Source organism: Petaurus breviceps, unplaced genomic scaffold, assembly GCF_028583685.1.
Source record: "Petaurus breviceps papuanus isolate PSGF00001 unplaced genomic scaffold, PetGlider_PUasm1.0 90574, whole genome shotgun sequence".
In the NCBI taxonomy this organism is placed as follows: domain Eukaryota; kingdom Metazoa; phylum Chordata; class Mammalia; order Diprotodontia; family Petauridae; genus Petaurus; species Petaurus breviceps.
In genome coordinates, this window is record NW_027187277.1 from 2516446 (window position 1) to 2537314 (window position 20869).

At 36.2% G+C, this 20869-nt stretch overlaps 1 protein-coding gene across 8 annotated transcripts in view; it reads right to left on the minus strand.

Annotated features, from left to right (window-relative positions):
* Nucleotides 1-20869, minus strand: part of CNKSR2 (connector enhancer of kinase suppressor of Ras 2) — a 348720-nt gene that overhangs the window by 293872 nt on the left and 33979 nt on the right. The gene's annotated exons all lie outside the window — the stretch shown is intronic.

Consider the following 20869-nt stretch of genomic DNA (forward strand, 5'->3'; position numbering starts at 1 on the left):
CTCTCTCTCTCTCTCTCTCTCTCTCTCTCTCTCTCTCTCTCTCTCTCGCTCTCTCTCTCTCTCCCTCTCAATCTCTCTCTCCTCTTCCCTCCCTCCCTCCTTCCGTCCATCCATCTATTTATCATCTATCCATCCATCTATCTATCTATCTATCTATCTATCTATCTATCTATCTATCTATCTATCATCTATCACATGTCATCTGTAATGTTATTTAATGACTGATTAATAAGCATATTAAGTGAAGGATAAAATAAGAAGGCAAGGATTTTGAAATTGGTACAAACAATTGCCAACACAGAATCAAAATGGGAGGATTTTCTTTAGGCTGTAAGGTTATAAATTCTCAAGAGGCTTCATGAACCACTTTGACAATACGATGAAGTCTTTGGACATCTATTCAGAATAATGTTTTGACAAGATAAAATACATGAGCTTCAAAAGGAAACCAAAGGTTAGTGAAAATAAAGATGTATTTTTCCCCATCCAAGTACATGGTCTCCCCCCAGCAAAATATCCATTCCATGGATCTTTGGGACAGGGGACCAGGTTAAAAACCCTTTCCATAGGTGAAGGAAAATCCTCAACAGTTTTCCAGCAACAACCTTAGGTATTAGGTATTTGAAGTATTATTAGCACTAGGAGCTCTGTACAAATTACAATCTGTCATTTCTTCAAGCACTTAGGGGCAACTGCCCTCTGAAGTATGACATGAATACAATGAACTAACATGCACTTTAAGATTTCATAAATGTAAGAGTAGGGTGTTATGAATACCATGATCCATAACAAAGCCAAGAAATGGAGATTGGTCAAGCAGCACTTACCAAAGGGATGAAAAGACATGGGCTTACAAAATTTTTCATGAATTCATGAATCAAAATGATATTGTATGGGTATATATATGTATATATACATATATATTCACAAGCATCTATGAACACATACACATATCTAAATGATGCAAGTGTATCATTTAGCTTACTATTTTTGATTTATGTAAGAGAAATTTTCCTTAGACAATGATACTTTATGCTGACATTATCCACAAGCAGTAAGTTTCCACTGTAAATTTTATATCCCATTAGGGGGCAAGTTGATTGTGATCTAGGCTAGGCAAGTTATTAGTACAACTAAAATAATGAGGAAAATATCTGTTATTCACTTTTAAAATTATCCCAGAGGATATTAATTCTGTAAAAACTCATTTGCATATATTATGTCTTTCTTTGCAGCACAGCAATGCAAAATGGTTAAAGATCATTCAGAAAACACTTCTTAATTTTCCCCAAAAGTAAAGGTGACAAACCTATCAACCTTAAATAATACTACCTGCCTTATTATTTACTCTACTGTCATAATCATAATTATTTGCTCTGCTCTCATCATCATAATAAAGCAAATAAAAGAAGAAACAAGAAACCACCTCCTTGAAAAGGGGGAAGGAAAACTTGCCATTAAGAGAATGGTCACTTGCCATCAAGCATTTACAAAATGCCTCACAAATGAGAGAATTTATAAGAACTGCTTTTCTTACATATATTGCTTGTAGTGTTTTAGCCTTACTCCACTGAGGATGCCATATCCCAATACCTCTCAGATGAAGTTTGGTCCCTGACACACACCAAATAGCAAGGAGGCTGCACAAAGTAATGATCCTCCCCCAGCTTCTCTTCAGGCCCATAACCTCCCAACTCACAGAAATGGGTCAGAGCCAGAGGCACCAGACAACTGCCAGCTGGGGACGAGAGGGAAGAAGAAAGCTAGAACAGTGAAAGTTCTGCATTTGGAGACAGAAGACCCAGAGTTCTATTTCTATTTTTTTTTGTAGTTTGACCTTAGGAAAGTCACTTACCCACTCCAAGGTTATTTTCTCACCTGTAAAATGGAGATGAATATCCTTGGCCTACTTGTCTCACAGAGCCATTGTGAGAAAAGTGTATTGTAAGACTGAGTGATACAGAAACTCTGTATCATGTGAGCTCTGGTACAGGATAGGGAAGGGACCCAGGCCTCTAACACCATTGCATTTTCTAGGGTAATAAGGAAAAAAAATGAAACAGCAAAAGCAAATTGATGAATCTCTTATAGCCTAAATAAAGCTGTAGTTTTCCTATCATAACAAAGATCTTTCACCACTAGGACTTCTTTTGTTGTTTAGTCACATTCAACTATTTATGACCCCACTTGAGGTTTTTTTGGGCAGAGATAATTGAGTGATTTGCCATTTCCTTATCAAGTTAATTTTACAGATGAGGAAACTGAGGCATACAGGATTATGTGACTTGCCAAAGGTCATACAGCTAGTAAGTGTCTGAGGTCAAATTTGAACTCAAGGAGGTGAATTTTCCTGACTCCAGGTCCTATACTCTATCCACTGCACCACCTAGCTACCCAAAGATTTTCTTTTACATTCAGATATAATGAATATTATATTAGACTTGGGAGGTCTAAAGGCATGGGTTCAAGTTTTGCCTTTGCCATTTAGTAGCTTCATGACCATAGATCCCACTTTCCCTTCCTGAACCTCAGACAACTCACTAACAATATACATTAATTATTTGCTATTCACATTGGAGTTCTCAAATTGAGATCCTGGGTCCTTACCACATTAAGCACTAATATATTATCAAGAAAATATTTTTATTTATAAAAAGGAATATCTGATTGTAGCCATTATTGTAATAGCTAAAAATAACCAAACCCCTTTTTCAAACCTATACAAATAAAGCTGACATGTTGAATACTAGTTTTAAACAGACAAGCAAAACCCCATTCAATTCATGTCAAAGACACGTGTTGATACTGCCATATTCTTGAATAATGGATGCATCATTAGGGCCTATTCTGTTACCACCATCATTTCACATATATCATTCATATGAAAGAGAGGTCCTGACCTCAAATCCCTTCTCTGCCAATGGCTACCCTTGCAATACTGGGAAAGTTGCTTCTCTCTAGGTCTCAATCACTTCACCTGTGATATGAAGAGTTAACCCCCTGACTGATCTCTAAAGTCCTTTCTGGTTCTAAATCTGTGAAACTACATTTTGTTTTTTTGCCAGGAATCCCTGAGCTAACTTTTAGAAGCTATTTGCAAAGTTACAATGTCTTCTGAGTCTGACATTGATGCTGACCCACTATTTATTGGAGCTTAAAGCCGTTCTGATTCTTTTGATTAAATTATTGCTTGGTAGCCTACTTTCATAGGCTACAGCTCACGAGAAGAGACAGTTGTGTCAACACTGTCGTCTCCCGTATCTTTGCATTAGACAGCTGCAAGGGTGATGTTTAATGTAAGATTTAATTTTAGGTACATTACATGCATAATTTACTGATGTCATCTTGTCCTAGAAAAAATATTTTCTAATTCCTATGATGACAGAAAGGCTAATGAGTTTTTCCCCTGGGAGACCAGAGTAAGGAAGGAGGGGAAGCAGAAGAAGAGCAGCGAACCAACACATATAATGGCTTCATAGAACACAAAGCAGTGTCCAAGAAATTTCATGACGAGGACAACAAGAGTTTCTATTCATTTCTCCTCCTACCAGGCTTTTTAAAGGCTTGGTCACTGCCTAAATGCAGCTGTGTAAACAGTCTTCTGACCAGCCATGATTCAGTTTTACTCTCAAATCCTGCCTTTTGTGAACTACAATGAAAAGACCAAAAGGAATGCCCGATTTGCATCCACACACACAATTGGCTCTGGAAATTTACACAGTCTATACACAGAGAGTGGTAAATCCATGAAATCATGAAAGAGAACTAAAATACAAACTGAGGGGCTTGGACAAGGAAAAGATTCAAAATATGCTCAAAGAAATTTCCCTGCGCCTGAAACAGGCAGCGATAAAAAGATAATTGTAGGAATAAATATGATAAGTGAACACCCCAGAAATTGCAGAAGACATTGTAGGTTCGTGAGCCTTCTAATTTAGTGTTTGTGACAATGATAATCTCTTCTTAGATTTTAGCCTTTGTGAGTAAAAGACAGATATAATTGCTCCCTTTATTAAATCTGAAATCCATATAATAACCTTAAAGCTTGGGCTTCTGCATTCAAGGTTATTTCTCAAGGCTTATCAAAGAAATTTACTAGGACTCAAAGTGAATCAAGTATTCTTTTTTTCAAGAAAATAATAGGAAATAAAAATAATGTTATAACATTATAGATACCTAAAAATGTTGTTCCTAGTCAACAGACAGCCAGGACCCAAATTCCCTGTAGTTTCAGTATTAACAAGATTAACAGATACTTAAGAATAATTTGGGTCACTCAATAACAATAAAATACAATGTCCTCTGCATCTGATTCTGACCTCCCTGAGGCAAAGAAACAAAACAGGTAAAGGATTAAAAATAGAACCTTGCCTCTCTCTTCAAAATTCAGTCATGGCAGGCATGTGTTCATTTCATTTTTATTCTGAGCTGACTTTACAACCTTGTGAATCCATTTTAAAATCCTTTTTTAAATAGAATTCCACTTGAAAAGTGGGATGAGAAATTTGTAGCAGTATCAAAAAAGCAATCCAGTGATGCAAAAATAATAAATGGAAACTAAAAATCAAGCCAGCGAGCCCTGAATATGTGGATGGCAGAGCAATTGTCCTTGAGGACATTTCATCATGCGGTGGTAAGCCATAGCCATGTGGCTCTTCTGCTCTTCATATTATGGCTGATTCTAATACTGTTGTCTCCTTTCTAACACTTCTAACACTTCAGCCACACAGGTGAGTAATGCAATGTTGGACAATTGATGAATTTTTTTTTGTGAGATTGTGGTGTCTTCTCCTGGTTTTTGAAGAATCCAAAATGTTGTTATATTTTGAAAAATTCTCTTGGAATAAGTCTAATTTCAGTTTCCTAAAACTGGTTGACTTGTTCAGAAATGTCAATGGGAGGTGGGTAGCCTTACCACCCAACCTATTGAACTCTTTCAATAGTGAAGGATTTAATTACTATATTGAAGAATAAAACCAAAAGAATAATTGAAAATCAAGCATCTTGTTCATTTTGATCTTGAAGGAAAACCAGTGAGAACATGTTGTGACACTTACCAGCTATCTCTTGAGAGCTAGACTCAAATTAGTCTCCTCATCAGTTTAGGTAAGAAGTTCTAAGCCTGTTTTGTATCATGGATCCTTCTGGTAATCTAGTGAAGCCTGTGGACTCCTTCTCCAAATACTATTTTTAAATGAATAAAATAAAATTCATAGAATTCCAAATCAAACCAACTTTGCTGAAACAATATATTTTTTCCTATCCAAGTACATGAACTCCATGTAGTTAGGGTCTGTGAATCCCAAATTAATAATTCATGATTTAGGTTTTAGTCTGCTTCTCATAATAATGATTTACTACTCTGTGTAATTGTCAGTAGCAAATTGAAAATCTGTTAATTCTGTCAGGTCCCTAAATGGTTTAGTTGATAGAGTACTGGTACTGGACTTAGGAAAACCTGAGTCTGAAAACCTCAAGTGTTTATTAGCTGTGTGACCCTGGCCAAGTCATTTAAGTTCTGTTTGCCTCAGTTTCCACATATGTAAAAATAGCACCTACCTCAGTTGCAGTAGTATTAGTAGTAGTTGTAGTGTTATATTACAGTATTTAGTATTTAAATGTAAGAAGGCTTCCCCTCTCTGCCTTAGCCTTTAGGACCCATTATATACAAGCCTAGGAGTTTGGGGTAAGTGGTGATAAAAGATGTTATGAGAGTAATTTTTTTATACCTTTGGAAATAATATAACTTACTTTACAGGGTTCCTGTGAGGATAAAATGAGATAATGAATGCAAAACCCATTGCAAACATTAGGGCATTATATAGACATTATTATTACTATCATTATTACAATACAGATGCACAACTATGACATTCACTATCCCCATCTTCTGATAGGAATCTTGATGCATGTCACAAATTTTACCAATATTTTTAAATCTAAATTTTGTATGCTAAACAATATAAATCTGACCCAGTGTCCTTAAAACTAAAATACTGTTCAAAGGATGTCAATGAGAGGAGAGAAGCCATGATTCCAATAAATTTACAAAGATATTTACAATTAAAACATAATGAATTTAAAGACAGAACTCTTTAAATCTGCAGTAATAAATAGTAATAGCAACTAACATTTATATGGCACAGACACTATACTAACTGCTCCACAAATATTATCTCATTTGATCCTCACAAAAACTCTGGGATATACATGCTATTGTTATCCACATTTTATAGTTGGGGAAATTGAGCAAAGAGAGGTCAAATGACTTGCCCAGGATCACACAGCTAGTAAGTATCTGAGAGGGATTTGAACTCCGGTCTTTTTGACTCCAGACCCAGTACCCTATTTACTGAAGTGTCTGGTAGCCAAGAAGAAATGTGATGTACTAAAGCAATCCCACAGATACAGGCTTATAGAGGTAAAATTCTTGTGAGATATCATATCTGTTATCTTTGCCAATTATAAAATATATTGAAAGTGGACAGTTTCATCCTTTACACTAAGTTGTTTGTACAATTTATCTGTAACAAAAGTAATTTGAAAATACAAGATCATTTAATAGAAAAATCAGGGTAGGGGCAGCCAGGTGTCACAGTGAGTAAGAGCGCCGACGCCAGCGTCAGACCTGGGATTGGTTCCGGTCTCAGATACTTAACACCCACACAAAATAACTGGCTGTGTAACCTTGAGCAAGTTACTTAACCCCAATTGCTTAGGGGCAGCCAGGTGGCACAGTGAGTAAGAGTACTGGCCCCAGCGTCGGGAAACCTGGAATCGGTTCCGGCCTCAGATACTCGGCACCCACACAAAAAAATAACTGGCTGTGTAACCTTGAGCAAGTTACTTAACCCTGATTGCTTAAAAATAAAACATCAGGCTAGTAATTTATTAGATATCATTAGTATATGGCATTAAGTAATTTTCAAAGATACTTTACTTATAAAGGTTCTATTGAAGTTGCTTTTAAAAAGGAAATATTTCTACTACTAAGATATGTTGAAAATGATTGGACCAAGGGGCAGCTAGGTGGAACAGTGAATAAAGCACCAGCCCTGGAGTCAGGACGACCAGGGTTCAAATCCAGCCTCAGACACTTGACACACTTACTAGCCATGTGACCTTGGGCAAGTCACTTAACCCCAATTGCCCTTAAAAAAAAGAAAATGATTGGACTAGATAATCCATAAGGTCCCTTATGATTCTTATGGTCTCTAAATCTATGAAGGTATATAAGGATGGCATGTGGTGTAGTGGATAGAAGGTGGGTCTTGGCCACAGGGAGGTCTGGGTTCAAGTCCTGCCTCTGATATATCCTGACTATCTGACCATGGACATGTCATGCAACCTCATAGTGTCCTCAGAAAGCTCTCTAAGAGTAATACATACAGATCAAGTGGCAAGCTACAACTATGGAGGGAATATCCACATTGATAAAATTTGGGGGCAAATCATCCCCTGTACCAACAAGAAAGAGGTGTATTTAACTTCCAGCAAAATCAATATATAAAAATCTGTATTTATAAACCTGATAAATTAGGGAGAAATTATCTACAAAAGGATTTATCCAGGCACTTTAAAATACAAAATCACTTTCATGTGTATTTTGATTTACAAAAATTTGATTTAGACACTACTTTTTCAGGAATACATCTATTGCACATAATGGGGTATGAAAAATAGCATCATTAAAAATTCCGCAAATTCATTTTTAATTTTTCATGAAGTCAAGGGACTCTGCCTTTAGGAGCCAGATTTTCAAAAGTAGAATAATGGTTTTTCTGTAAAGTTCATAGCCCTTCAATGTAGGCTCCTTGACAGCGGGGACTGTTCCATTCTTTATATTGATACCTTCAGATCCTAGCACATTGCCTGGCACATGGTAGATGCTTAATAAATGAATGTTGATTGATCAAGTATACAGGTTATCTGATAAATCTTCCTCCTTTTAGAAGGAAAGCTCTAGAACAGAGTGTCAATGAATGACCTTAAGGAATGTGTGATTAGTCAATCTGGGAGTCAGAAGATGGATCACATTCTGTCCTTCCCACAATCATGAAGTTTGTCTCCAAGACAACCAGAACCCCTTCACCAATTCCAGCCCAACACTGACCCCACTTCACCCTCTCCTATAACTATGAATGCTCCCAATTATCCCCTTTCAAAGGCCAGAATTAACCCTTCAGGACAAAAACAACCTTATTCCAGACTGAGCACTCACTGAAAATCTTTTCCTTCTTCACCCTACCTCCAACATACTCACCAGAGGAAAAAAAATCACTTATGTAGTACACAATGAAAAAAAATGGAGATAACAGTTCTAAACAATGGCAGATACTGACTCTATTTCTCTTTTAAATTTATTTATTTTTGTCTTTTTGGAGGGGGAAAGGCAGCGCATTTGGGGTTAAGTGACATGTCCAAGGTCACACAGCCAGTAAGTGTCTGTGGCCGGATTTGAACTCAGGTTCTCCTGACTCTGGGGCCTGTGCACCACCTAGATGCCACTAACTTTATTTTAACAGAAAAAAAATCTAACTCATGGCTGTAATTTCTGATGATATTCTTAGGACCTGAAATGAACTGTCTAAAACCAAGGGGAATCAGCTTGATCTAGAGCAAAAGCAGTAGCTAACTGTTAACATGAAATTAAAAAAAATGTTTATCATAATTTTGATGAAAAGAAATACATGTTTCCCTCAAATTATTTCTGGAGAATAAATTACCTTTGTATACATCAGGTATGTTTCTGTGCCTTTGCTAGGAAAAAAATGGTCCTAATGAGTCTATCTCCTACTTATATGCATAGCTGGGTTATAGAAATAAAGATAGTGATCTGTATTGAAAGAGAGTTCTCTCAACTACAAGTTCTTTATCCTGTAGTTATTTTAAAATTATCATTATCAACTCTCTTAGTTTGTCGTTGCATCAGTTTTTAAATCCTTCAAATTATGCTATAAAATTAGGAATCAATGAGTCAACCACTTCTCTATTTTTCAGCTTCTTTATGTGTTGTCTTCCCCTGTAAGAATGTAAACTCCTTGAGGACAGGGACTATTTTTCTTTCCACAAGTAGAAGTATTTGTATTTTTAGTACTCAGCATGGTGCCTGGCACATAATAAGCATTTAAGAAATTCTTGTTGACTGACTAAACAATATTGAAATCTGATCCTGGGATGGTGGCTCTTTAGTTCATGACCTCTTTTAAATGTCTGTTATTAATAATAGACAAAATGATGTCAGAGGTCAATAAGTAAATTGTGGCCCTGATCTTCTCTCATAAGAATAACTCCTATTATACCACCAAGTACTACCTATTGTTAGGATGACGGGATTTTTTCTAGTCAATTTCATATAACTTTTATGAGGAACTACAATGTTAGGACCTAGCTGTCAAGAGAGGTTACAGTCTAATGGGGACAACCTGGCACCCAGAGATATACCTAGTCCAGTGGAGCTGAATGCCCTGATATCCATAAGTAGGATTTAGCATAAGAGGTATTTCAAAAGAAGGATGGGGCACTGGTTTGGTGGATAACATAAGGAAGAAATGGTGCATGAAAAGTCTCAAAAGTAGGACATATTTGTTTTGCATGTGTGCACAAAGCATGTGTCAAGTAAATTTTTCTGGTCTTATCTGGGAGCATGAATTAGACTCAATGCATTCATTCCCTGCTCGCACCAATTCATCTTAATAACTTGTAAGAGATAGAATGTATATCTAGCTATGCCCCCCCCAAACTCCCCACATAAATACCAATTTAAAGACCTCGTTTCCACAAATTAAAGGGTAAAAAGATGATAGGCAAAGAAATAAGAAAGAGAAAGGGGAAACATTGTAACCCTGCCTTTAATTTGAATGGTTGACTTGCTTCTTGGTGTGCCTAAGTGAATGGGGATTTACATTACCTACCTTACAGTAGTTCTAAGTAAATGTCTTATAAACCTTAATGAATTTTATAAGTATGAGCCACTATTATTACATCTATTCACCATACACAGATGGAAGAGACAGAAAAAGTGGCAAACAACACATTAGTTTGTACCTTAAATGTATTCACTTTGTCCAGGGTACTTACTCTTTAGTTACCAGGTACCCCAGTGAATAAAATGTTACATGTTCCAAGCAACACTCTTCCCACTTCTAAAAAGTGTTGTCAAAATGTCTATTCTCTTGTCTAGAAGAAGGATTAGGAAGGTAAAGACATTTTCAAAACTTTCCAGAAATCATTAAATCATGAAGAAAGAAATTCAAAAGACTAACACTCACTTATGTTATCAACACTCCTTCCCAAAGCTGTTATTGCACCCTTAATACTAATCGATTCCTTAGCAACTGAAAAGAACACGAGTATCCCCCCTTCATTTTCCTTAGTTTTAATTTACAAATAATGAGCTTAAATTCAAATCAGTTGCAAATAACTCATGTAAGAAAATCATTCATATTTTAGATTCAACCACATTTTGCATAAGGGTATTTGAGCACTTTAAAGACAAAATCTCAAAATGAAGTTACTTCCAAAAAATGTTAAAACTTTATCCCATATCTTCAGAGGAACATACTATCAATGTTCATCATACTAAAAAGATAATTATGGGTGACCTACATAATAAATCACCTCTGCAAACTTTAGTGTTCACTTGCAAATGAACCAATAGGCTATGCCCAACTTCAGTTAAACAATCAGGATTCTTCAAAATCATCAGGATTAGTGGCATTTTTTTTCCTAATAGGGAAAATGTTAAAAAAAATTGTCCAAGAAGAAAACAATACTCCTATTTTACTCTGGTTTCCAACTCATCAAAGCCCAGTTCTCAAAATCTGAATGTAGCAAGTACTTAATGAGTTTTGTTGGTTATTTGTTGTGTTTATTCTACATTGTTGATAATAGATTTCTTTCAAAGTATACTAACATTTCACCTTAATCTTGAATAATCTTTAATATACTTCCACTTTTGAGAAGAGCATAACAGTTCATCCACACATCGTCCATTTTCTGATTTCCACCTATAAAGTATTATGCGCACAGCTCTCTCTCTCCCCCCCACCCCGCCCCCCAACTAAATAGGACATTACATCGGTCTGGCTCCAAGCTACCTTTCCAGATAGAATTTTTTTCCATTGTTATCCCTTATGAAGTCTACATTTTAGTCAGCTAGTCTACTCACTAGCCTTAAAACATGACATTCTCCCTCCTGCCTTGGAATCTTTTCACTGACTTGCCCCAAGTTTGGAATGTGCTCCCTTCTTATGATAATTTATTAGAATCATAGTTTCCTTCAAGTTTCCACTCAAGTGCTATGCTCTATAGGACACTTTTCCTCATTACCATAATCCCATAAGCTTTTCATGCTGTAGCAGCAAGCACCCCAAGTGTCCTCAGGGTTTGCAGCTACCACAGGTTCTTGGATCTGCTTTGTTAAAGGAAAGCAACTCAAAATGGGTTAACAAGCTTACTTTAATCAGTCAGACATATATCATTTACCTTGTTCAGGAGAAAAGGTCAGCACCCTGAACCTCAAAGTATACAGGCATAATTATCAAGACAGAAACATCAAGTAGACAGATTTCCAAACTGTCCAACCATTACATCCATACCCAGTCAACATCTGGGTTTCCACATTCTGGGTTTTTCAAAGCCGGGGGACTCTCAACATCGGCTTCCCAGAATTCAGATCAAATCACAGAACACTTCTCAAAGTGAGTCCCAAAACAAAGCTACACATCAGGGCTTATATAGCCTCCTCCTGGCTCAGAGAATGTAACAACCTTTCCGGACCCACTGGCCAATCAAAAAGTATCAACTGAAAAACAAGCCTCCCACCCCAGTCTCCAGGTGCACTTTAGCCTAGGGCCAGGGAAGATCTTTAAATTTGCATTTCCATTACACATGCCCTTTCCCCCTTTGCTAATTTTTACTATATATATATATATATATATATATATATATATATATATATATATATATATAATTTGTACTGTTTCTCTAAATGCATGTTATATGCCCCTTCTCTTCCCCCACCTCTCTATCTTGGAGGGCTATGTTCTTAATGATAGAGATTACTTCACTTTTTTCTTTTTTTTTTTTTCCAGTTCCTAACACTGTCTGACACATACTGAGCACTTTATAAAAATTTATCTAGTGAATTATAAATACTCTGTACTCTTTAGCTGCTATAATTCTTTCAAATAATTAAGCTATTTTTGTTTTCTGGCTTAACTGGAATTGTTTCTACACCTTCCATGGTGTAAAAAGAAAATCTACAATGAATGATGATGCTGTGTTAAATATTTTGTTATGCAAAATTGTTTTGAGAAAGTAGTTATTAAAAATGTCTTGCAAACAAAAGCTTGCCTAACCTTTGTTTGGAGAAGTAGCAATGTAGTTTAAGTAAAATCTAGAGTAGAAACTAAAACAGAAAAGAGACTTTATATTCTATAAACATGATCCTTATGGAGGACAAATTCTACATAATGTCAAATACCTAAAAAGATAACTAGATATCCTTACTTCTTATGCTTATGTAACCATGATGATTATGATGATGATGATATTAGCTCTCACCATATTTTCCTTATGTACACTCTATTATTTCATGCTAAAATTATCTCATGAAGGAAGCAATGCTATTAATATTTTACCCATTTTACAAATGAGGAATCTCACTGCTCAGAGGAATTACAAAAATCATTAAATGGCACAATTGGGAAGCCAGAGCAGATCCCAAATATGATGCACATACCATTATATCATTCTGTCTTCCATTCTTTATCATTTGATTTAATCCCATTCAAGCAACATTTATTAAATTACTATTATATGTAAGGCATTATACTCCAAGCTAGGGTGGAAAGATATGCACAGATCCTGAGCACAAGCAGTTTATAATCTAGAGTAGGGTTCCATGAATTAAAAAAAATGATAACTATATTTCAATGTAATTAGTTTCCTTTGTAATTCTAGGTATTTTGTTTTATGTATGTGAAAACATTATTCTGGGGCGGCCAGGTAGCACAGCGAGTAAGAGCACCGGCTCCAGTGTTGAAAAGACCTGGAGATCGAATCCCGGGCTCAGACACTTAGCACCCACCCAAAAACACCTGGCCGTGTAACCTTGAGCAAGTTACTTAACCCCAATTGCTTAGGGGCGGCCAGGTGGCTCAGCGAGTAAGAGCACCGGCTGCAGTGTCGGGATGACCTGGATCAAATCCCGGGCTCAGACACTCAGCCGTGTAACCTTGAGCAAGTTACTTAACCCCGATTGCTAAAAAAAAAAAAAAAAAGAAAACATTATTCTGAAAATGGATCATAGGCATCACCAGCCTGCCAAAGGCACCCATGATATGCAAACGTTAAGAACTAAAGATTTCCATCACAGTAAAGGTTCTAAATGGAGAAAGATGTACACAAATGTGATACAAGGGACTATGAATAAATATAAGTTGGAAAGAGAGAGATATCTATACAGAGGGCTACAAGATAACAAAAGAGAAGTCACTTTTACAGGGGAAGATGATGTCATGGAAGAATGAAGGGTCATCTGTGTTGACCCTTAAAGAACTTCAACAAAGAGTTTGATAGATTTAATGCCAGGAGAGATCTTGGAGATCATCTCATCCAACCCTTTCTTTTTAAAGAGACAGGCTGAGACTGAGCAAAGTGAAGTGACTTTTCCCAAGGTCAACAGACTTGGTATTTGTAAGCATGTCCCCTGACTCCAGATATTGTTCCCCAATCTCTCACCTGACCTCCTACTATTCCATGTTAACATGATGCTTCCTGGTCTATAACCAAGCATAGGGTAAAGCATGGGAAATGACCCACCCAAAATTCATTATTAAAACTTTCCCAGGGCTTAGTATTTGGAAATGCACTCAATTGTAAATCAGAGGACCTAGTTTCAAATCTCAACTCTGCCACTAATAGTTGTGTGATCTTGGGTCAAACCACTTGACTTTCTGGGTTTCAGTTTCTTCAGCTTTAAAATGAGCATCTAAGTCTTTTTTTTTCAATTTTATGATTCAATGTGATTATTTCTAATCAAACTTAAGGTTTAAATATTCCACATAAGAGTTAGAATTTCCCCAACCCTATGAATAACTTGAATGGGATGAAAACTCAAGTTTCCCTTTCCCCATTACATAGCTTCCCAATCAGTTTAGGAGGCTCCATTTCTTCAATTCCAATGTCATGTAATCTCAATGATACCTCTGATTTGTTCTCTTTCTTTTTCTACAGCCTGTATCCAAATATTTATGCCAGTTCTTACTGTGAAATGTTGAGAATGCCAGGAGAAGAATTACAGTTGTCTGCCTGGGGTAAGGGAGAGGGAAAGGGAGGAAAGAGCCTGGATACAGCTGGTTTCCCAGACCTATTAAGAACATACCATGGGATTTGGCCATCACTGAGCCCATGGTAGAAGGTTTAGTGTGAAAAATGTTGGTATAAAGTAAACACTGAATTTCAGGGCAGTGTTGGAATAAATAAACAGAGAAAGATATTATCAGGTAGGAAGCAAAGAAGGAAAAGGAGAGATCACCATTAAAAAAAATGACTGAGTGCCCAAGAGCAAGACACAGTGATAAGGAGTGTTTTTTATTCTCTGTAAATATGAACTAAAAAAGGAACTAGGTAGGCAGCCCAAGTGTTATTGTAACCACTTTTTTCCTTTGTTTGTCTTTATTAATTTGTTTGTTTACTTTTGGTTTGCAAGATTCAATTCCACCAACTCCTTGAGTTTAAAATTTTCTCTCCCTCCCTCTCCTCTCCCCCCAATGATGGTATACTATCAAGTATAGGATCTGCAAATACTTTCACATTAGACATTAGTCAGGTTATAAGGACAAATTGTATCAGATGGAATGAAAAATGGTAAAGAAGAAACAAAACCAAACAAGAAAAAGAGAAAGATCGGGTAGTTTGCTTCAATCTGGATTCATACTCAGTTCTTTCTAGTTCTTTCTCAGGATGTAGACATCTCTCTCCATCATGAGTCTTTTGGGATTGACTTATATCACTGCATTGCTGAGAAGAGTCTAGTCTATCAAAGTTGGTTACCACACATTTGTTGTGTCTGTAATTGTGTACAAATTTCTCCTGGCTCTACTCTTCTCACTCAGCATCAGTTCGCATAAGCCTCTCCAGGTAAATATGAAGTCCATCTGCTCCTTATTTCTTATAGCACAATAGTATTCTGTTACATTCATATACCACAACTTGTTCAGCCTTTCCCCAATTGATGGGCACCCCATTAATTTCCAATTCTTTGCCACCACAAAAAGAGCTGCTATAAATATTTTTGTACATATGGGTCTTCCTCCTACTTCTATGATCTCTTTGGGATATAACCTTAGAAGTTGTATTGCTGGGTCAAAGGGTATGAAATTATTTATAGCCCTTTGGGAATAATTTCAGATTGCTCTCCAAAAAGCTTGGATCAGTTCACAACTCCACCAGCAATTCATTAGTGTTCCAATTTGCCCACATCCTCTCCAGCATTTGTCATTTTCCTGTTTTGTCATCTTAGCCAATCTGACTGGTGAGATGTGGTACCTCAGAGTTGTTTTGATTTGCATTTCTCTAATCAATAGTGATTTTGAACATTTTTTCATATGCTTATAGACATATTTAATTTCTTCCTCAGAAAACTGCTTGTTTATATCCTTTGACCATTTATCAATTGGGGAATGACTTGTTTTCTTAGAGATTTGACTCAATTCTCTGTATATTTTAGAAATGATTCCTTTATCAGAGACGTAGATTGTAAAAATTCTTTCTCAATTTCCCACCTCCCTCTTAATCTTGGTTACATTGGCTTTGTTTGTACAGAAGCTTTTTGATTTAATGTAATCAAAATTATCCATTTTGCATTTTATAATGCTCTCTAATTCTTGTTTGGTCATAAAGTCTTCCCCTCTCCACAAATCTGACAGGTAAACTATTCCTTGCTTTCTGAGATTGCTTACAGTATCAATCTTTATACCTAGATCATGCACCCATTTAGACTTGATTTTGGTATATGGTGTTAGATAATGGTCTATGCCCAGTTACTGCCATACTGTATTCCACTTTTCCCAGCAGTTTTTGTCAAATAATGCGTTCTTCTCCCAAAAACTGGGGTGTTAGGGTTTATCAAATAATAGATTACTATAGTCATTGACTGCTGAGTCTTGTGTGCCCAATCTATTCCATTGATCCACTACTCTCTTCCTCAGCCAGTAATAAGTAGTTTTGATGTCTGCTGCTTTATAATACAGATTAAAATCTATTATCACCATTTTAAAGACACAGATACTAAGATTAAGAGGAGTAAAATCATTTGGCAAGGCCACAAGGGATGGCATAGCTGGAATCAAAAGCAAACCACTGAGTCAGTCCTGTGCTTTCTCTCTTCCATCATGCTACTATGAGGGCCCTGGGAAACAGTCTGGAGAGGTTATAAGACATTCAAAATGACACTATTGATATGACCTCAAAATATTATTATGATATATTAATAATTGTATTAATGAATACTTATCATATTAATTCAATATGATTGTATTAATATGCTGTTGATATGAATGACATTATTTATTGTTATTGATAGGACTTTGTGACTAGAGTCTAGACCTGACTGTTCTTTCCAGTGTACAGGACTACTTCCCATGTAGTCATACAGCAAAACTCTAATGAGATAATGTATTTAAAGCACTTCCCAAGACCTTGAAGTGAAATGTAAATGCCTATAGTTATTATTATGATCCTCCAGTCTGGTGATGCCTTCATTCCTGGATCCTTCTATTTCAATCCTATTGAACTCAAGCAATGTTCATCGAGCAATGCAGGCATGTAGTTTAATATTTAACAGCCAGACTCTGGGGCGGGGAGGGGAGAAAATATATGCACACACTTTTAAATTTAGTCTGTATTATTAATACTTTTTTAAGTCTGGAAATCAACAAAACAATTGACCAAACCTCAGTGGTAGTGGTTGCAGATATCTGGTTTCAGCTAATGCTGAACATTTAGAAATGGGCTCTCACAGTTACTATATGCTTCTTTTTTTTTTTGAAGCAATTGGGGTTTAGTAACTTGCTCAAGGTTGCACGGCCAGTTATTTCTGGGTGTGGTGCTAAGTATCTGAGCCCAGATTTGATCCCCAGTCATCCCAACACTGGAGCTGGTGCTCTTACTCGCTAAGCCACCTGGCCGCCCCTTACTATATATTTCTTAAACAATGAAGTTCACATAATAGAAATGGTTTCTTATGTTAACCTATTTTTTCTAAGCAGAAAAATTTGCTTGTTGGTGTTTAATATCACAATAACAAAATGAAATGAAAAATATTCAGAGTAAATAAACAGAGAACTTAAATTGACCCATTATGTGATTGTGTGACTACTTAGCAATTTGCTTCCTATCAAGTACAGTATAATAATGCAGTCTTGTCTAAATAAAAGGCACAAAAGTTCTTTGTCTATTAAGAATGATAACCTTATTCCACCCTACTGTCTCTTTCATTTTCACTTGCTAGCACCCATACTTGAAATTCCCTCTTCATCTCCATCGCTTTGCTTCCCTGCCTTCTTTTGAATCTCAGGTAAAATCTTATCTATCTTTTAGAAGAATACTTTTCTGATCTCCTTTAATATTAATACCTTCCCTCTCTTAAGTACTATATTTCCAATTTATTCTGCATGCATTTTGTTTGTACATAGAAGTTTACAAATGGTCTCCCCATTAAACTATGAGCTCCCAGAGTGCAGAGACTGTTTTTAGTCTCTCTTTGTATCCCCAACACTTTGCACAGTGCCTGGAACATTAACAAGGGCTCCTAGTAACAAGAATTTTGAGTCCATCCTTTGGCCATATGTGTCCATATGTGTTTGAGTCTATTCTCTTGTTCCCAAGAATTTTGTATGAAAAATGAGAGAGTTTCCTTCAAGTTCAAAGATATCATTTTATGATTATTTTTTCTATACCTTTTCAACTCATTGATTGATGATTGAGGTACACAGTGGGCATGGGTTTGTGGGAGATAGTATTAGAAACTCCAAATTATTCAATGCTTGTATTTCCACTAGAATCCCCAGAAAAGCAGTCTGACATACCTCCTCCCCAGAAGGAAGGACATAGGGGGACAATATAATCCTACATTATTTTATTTTAGGCTACTAAAACTACCTTTTGTTAAATTATACACTATATCTACTTAATTATTAATTTTCAGCAACCCATATGTGGATCTTTCCATAGAAAACTTATAGTTTTACTTGTGGATTCTGCTCATTTTGATAATTAAATTGTATGCTAATAGCACTCTAATCTGAAACATTTATTTAAAAAGTCAGTTACCAAAAATAAAAGCCATTTACTCTCAGTATCTAGCATACTGTATAAATGATAATTTTGGATAATCTATATTTTCTGGATTCTTGCCTTGGTTAGCATGAATAATTCTGAGAATTGACTGAATGTCAAAATGGCTTCATGTCCTGAAGTAACTGGAAGAGAAAGATGTATTTTTAAAATTATATTTAGGTAGATTATGTGTTTCTCTAACTTTTAGTCTCTAGGCTAATTAACTGTAAAAAATTCTATTTCAGTTTTTAAATGTTAAAGGAAAAACCTTACTCTATAAACATTTTTAAACTGAATTGCCATTAAAAGTTTATTACCTAGTATATCTCATAACATTTTCATATATAATCTTTATCAGAAGAATACATTTTATTAATAATCTAACATAAAATGCCCTCAAACTTTAATCGTAAGATTAAAGGCAATATTCCAGATTGTATTGAGTGACTAGGAACAAATGTTTTATATGTTTTCTTGATTATAGATAATACTAATAGACTACATATTCCTTGATGTTGTTTCTGTCTTTTTCCTTTTTCAAAAAAGAATGAAAAATTAAAGCAGAAAGTTTAGAAGAGCATCTTTGTATTCAGATGTGCCATACTCGAGACAAAAGGTTGAGCTGGTATTTGGTAATTCCATATTTGTATCTACTATAGATTTTAAGTTTCTCAAGTGTAGAATCCAGATCTTCTTTTTCATATACTGACACACAAGCATTTAATAAATACTTGCTAATTGGAAAACTTAAAATAAAATTTCCTATAGGTTGTTACAACCCCCCATCCTCCCATGCAAGACTCAATGAATCTTGCAATGCTTCTGTTGTGGAAGAAATAAAGAGTTGTCCCATATTCATACCTATATTTACCCCCAGTAGCTTTGTGGGAAGGGACTTTATTATTCACATTTGGAGAGACAGAGATATAAGGTATATTTAAGTTTTGCTTTAGCAATTTACCTGACATTTTACTTTGGGATGGGATTCATGCTAGAGAAATGATCCATACAAAGGGGTTAAAGCTCCAGGATTGTACTCAGTCCATAGAAACCTAAATTCCTTCAGGGGAAAGGGGATTAGCCAGGGGGTACATCTTGAGAACTCATCCAGGATGTGGACAGTGAACCACAAGTATTTAGTCTCTATTTGGGAACTCTATAATTAATTTGAGTTCACTTTAGCATCTTTTACTGTTAGTTTGCCTGCCCTAGAATGGGATAAATTCAAATCATGAGTCCAACTCTCCATTTGGATTGCCCAATGTAGGACGGGCAGCTAGGTGATGCAGTAGATAGAGTGCTAGGCTTGGAATCAGAAGGACTCAGTTTCCTGAGTTCAAATCTGGCCTCACTTATTAGCTGACCCTGGGCACATCACTGAACCCTATTTGCCTCAGTTTCCTTATCTGTAAAATGAGCTGGAAAAATAAATGTTAAATCACTCGAGAATCTTTGCCAAGAAAACATTCGAATAAGGTCATGAAGAGTCAGACATGACTAAAAAATGACTCAACAACAACAACATGCATCAGGCACCGTGCTAAGCCCTGAAGACACAAAGAAAAGCAAAAACAGACTGTCCTCAAGGAGGGCAAAGTCTAAGGTGGGAGGATACGCAAACAACCGCGTACATAGCTGTCTGTTAGATTCACATGGGATAATTTAGTTTGAGGTAATTTCAGAGGGAGACTTGGAGGGGATACAAAGGAGATGCCGGGGAAAAGAACCTCATAGAAAGCAGAATTTGAACTGAGTGCTGAAGGAAGATGAGGCAAAGATTTGGAAGGAAAGCATCCCAAAGAATGGGGACGTCCCTTAAGAAAGTATGGCATTAGGAAATGGAGTGTCAAGTGCAAGGAACAGCAAAAGTCTTGTTTTGTTGAATCATAGAATAGGGGGAGGGAGTAGTGTGAAAAGATTATAAAGGGATTGATGACTTTATAAACCAAACAGAGGAATTTTATATTTGTTCCTGGATTTAACTGAGAATCATCGGTGTTTATTGAGAAGGGAAACTTGATCAGATGTTTGGGATGTCAAATTTGAGATAACCAGTCTATATTTGCTTCTTAATATCCTACTAGACCGTAGTATATCAGGGCAGGAACTGTCATATCGTATCTATTCTTTGTGCCTCTCCCATTACCAAATATAGAGCCTTGTACATAGAAAGTGCCAAATTAGTTCTATTGAATGAATGAATAATTGAAAGACAAGGGAAAATTTATTTTTCTAAATGTCAGAATCAGGGCAGTTGATAGAGCAGTGGATATGGTGCTGGGCCTGAAGTCAGGAAAATTCATCTTCATGAGTTTAAATCCAATCTCACACACTTAGTAGCAGGGTGATTCTGGGCAAGTCATGTAATCCTGTTTGCCTAAGTTTCCTCATCTGTAAAATGAGCTGGGGAGGGAAATACTCCAGAATCTTTGTGAAGAAAATCCCAAAAATGGGTCAGGAAGAGTTAGACATTCCTGAATAACAACAACAGCAAAATCTTAGAATCAAATCCTAAGAAAACATG